At 36.4% G+C, this 3,257-nt stretch overlaps 1 long non-coding RNA gene across 1 annotated transcript; it reads left to right on the top strand.

Annotated features, from left to right (window-relative positions):
* Window positions 1-1,454: 1,454 nt before the first annotated feature.
* LOC136230263 (uncharacterized) lies at window positions 1,455-3,001 on the top strand. Its single transcript, XR_010689329.1, has 3 exons — window positions 1,455-1,709; window positions 1,917-1,947; window positions 2,706-3,001. It is a non-coding gene; the product is annotated as an uncharacterized lncRNA (long non-coding RNA).
* The last annotated feature ends 256 nt before the right edge of the window (window positions 3,002-3,257 follow it).

Raw genomic sequence — 3,257 nt, 5'->3', positions numbered from 1 at the left:
GTCGCTCGCCAAGGTTAACACAGAAAATCTTCGAACCTGTGCATTCAAAGTCGAAGATTGTAGAACAGCAAAAGAGTATTTTAATTGCCCAGGAAAAACGATTGAAAGAAAAACTGTGTTTTGAAAAGCTGGAACCTTACTGTATTTATAGGCCACAGAAATATGAACGTTAGAACGTTCATATACACGTTAGAACGTGGAGTGAGACCAGGAGATAAATAAGGTTCCGTTTTTGACTAATTAAAATGCTGAAGAAAAATTCAAAGAAGTTGAAACGAATAAAAAATAAAATAAAATTCGGGCCCAGTCCAGTCGGAAGGGACGGGCGTCGCGCGAACGAACGAGCGCGCGCGTGTGGTATATTTGCTAAAAACCACTTAACACAATTTAAAGGCTTCTAAAGCACAATTCTATATATACCCACTCAAAGGGTTATAAGTTTCCCATGTGGGATTGTAAAAGTGCTCTTGAGAGCAAAGTGGTTAAAGAGAAATATACCCCACACTTTCAAAGCCATTTTTCATTCAACGTAACAAAGCCATTTTCTAACACATCAAACCATCATCTCCTACACCAAATCATCTCCGTCAACTCAAATTCCCATTCATTGATCAAAGCCAGTTCCCAATTTCCATGCCTTTTGTTATCTTCTATGAAAAATCCAACATTTCCAACCAAGAAATATGCAACCTTTTAAAACAATCTTTATCAAAAGCTTTATCCATATTCTACCCTCTTGCTGGCCGTATTAATAACTACTCCTACGCAGATTGCAACGATGAAGGCGCTCTCTTTATTGAAGCCAAAGCTAACTGCAAACTCTCCCTTATTCTTCGAAACCGAAACCAATACCATAATCACATCAAAAATTTCATTCTTTTGCAACCTGATAACGACATACATCAGTATGGATCTTTGTTTCAGATTACCTACTTCAACTGTGGCGGATTAGCTGTTTCATTCGCTATGCCCCATATGCTTGGTGATGCTTTATCAATTCATATTCCTAAACAGTTGGGCTGCTGTTACTAGAGGGAATACAGTGGACAGTCCTTCCTTTGGTTCATCTTCAATCTTTCCACCCAAAAACATATCCGGGTTTGATCTCACTCAATGGGTCTTCAAGGATAATGTTGTGACTAAGTCATTTGTGTTTGATTCTTTCACAATATCTGCTCTTAGAGATAAATATAGTGCTAATGGTGAAAAACTATCGCGCATGCTTGCTTTATCTGTTTTCATATTGAATCGGATAAGGGCTACAACTAATTCACAGGCAAGAGAACCACTACAAGAAAAGTGGGCTTTAACGGCCCTCTCATAGCAGCTGCAAGACAAACCGCCTAATTGGGCTTCACTCAAATTTATCCATGTATTATAAAGGGGCGGGTCCATAAATTGTCACTAGATAAAAGCCCATTAACTTATTTTATATATAAAACAGCTGCCATCTGGATCCCATTAGAACGGCTTACCGAAAACACAGCTTCCTCTTTCTCTTTCTTCTCTATGATCCTCTTTCCTCCGTCTGGTTCATTGACCATTCTCTCTCTAGAAATTTGGATGAGTTTGCTAATTGAGATTTGTATATACAGAAAACAATTTTTATGTTTTTTCTACTTTTCTAATCCCTTGCGATAACAAATGCAAGACGAGAATCGCAGGCGAAATGCTCCTTCTCCATCACCGTTGAGGACTACTCGGATTTGGTAATTTCTGAGTCATATTTTTAATACTCCTTGATTTTTGTATTTTTATGCTTTGATCACTTATAACCAATTTTTAATTTATTCTTTTGTGCTGAACTGCTTCTGGAATGACCGGATTTTCTCATACCAATTGCCTATTTTATTGAGCTATCCTTTTAAGTTTGCTCATTCTGGTAATTTCTTTGCTTCCATATTTTGTGGTTGCAGGAAGGAGCTTTATGTGTTGAACCTCTAAAAGGTAAATATATTTTGTGGGACTTTAAGATCATTAGAGAGGAAATAAAAAACAGGGGTAAGATGGGTTTTGACATTAGAAGTTAGGATTAGAGGACACATACCAAAGATCCTAGGCAAATCCTTTTGGCGGATGCCTTTGGTTTGGAGGGAGGAGGCAATGGAGTGTATGGAATTGAGAGAAGTAGAATGGAGAGAAGGGTTTAGAGATAATGCTTTGCCACAATCAACACCCATTAATGGATTATAAAGATTTTTGTGTTGTATCAGTATGGTATGCATGTATGTATGTTGAGCCTATCCTTCTGCATTTGTTCCATGGCTTTAGAACTGTTAATATAATTCGTTTATATAACAAAATAAACAAGAAAATTCATGGGAGAATTGTTAATGAGGTCTTATGGAAGGCAATGCTTGAACGTGTTCTATTTTATCTTGTCCTTTTCAAAATTTAAGGAATTGATAACGTAGGCAGTAAACATTTTGTGATACTTTCACCATCAAAATGCAAGTATACCAATTAATTTTTGGATGAATTTCCTACATTTAGCAGCATGGCTTACTTGTACTACCATTTGTGAGGAACAAGTGTCCTGGAATGAAAAATGATTTGTGAGGAACAAGTGTTCAGATTGAATTGATAGATCTTTTAATGAAATATGGTCTATATTTGTTGCAATTTGCCTTGTAATATATATGATATGTGGAAATGATGTTTCTTTAATTTCATTGGTTTTGATGCATCACCTGAAAAATTCTCAGGGAGCATGACAAGAAGGCTTGTTTCTTGGGTTGACATCACTTGCGCTTCCTACAAATCAATTACGAGGAGAGGCTTTGGAAAGAAGAAGCTGAAGATGATATGGATGGGTTCCAAACTGATCATGAAGATGATGCCAATGGGTCTAACATTTGGGGATGAGGCTGACAGCATTAGGTTGTAGAAGTTAGTTTCTTTTAGAATTTTAGAAATGACATTTCTAATATATTCTTTTGGATCCATTTAGGATAATGTGTTGAATTTAACAATGTATGAAAATTCATAAAATTTGATGTTACATGCTCTATTTGAAAGTTTTATGGATATAAATTTGAATAATTGGTCTATAATTAGTATGAGGTGCCCAATTGGAATATAAAAAATATAATATAAATAATTAAAAAGCAAAAATCACTAATAGGGGCGGTTAAAACCGCCCATTCTGCTGAGAAGGGAATATTCCAGCACCACAATAGGGGCGGTTTAAACCGCCCCAACACATCCGTCGCTAAATTTTATCTACCCCGTCGGTGATAATTTTCGTCGCTATTCTA

The sequence above is a fragment of the Euphorbia lathyris genome, chromosome 5 (assembly GCF_963576675.1).
Source record: "Euphorbia lathyris chromosome 5, ddEupLath1.1, whole genome shotgun sequence".
In the NCBI taxonomy this organism is placed as follows: domain Eukaryota; kingdom Viridiplantae; phylum Streptophyta; class Magnoliopsida; order Malpighiales; family Euphorbiaceae; genus Euphorbia; species Euphorbia lathyris.
This window is presented reverse-complemented; position numbering and strand designations above follow the sequence as displayed.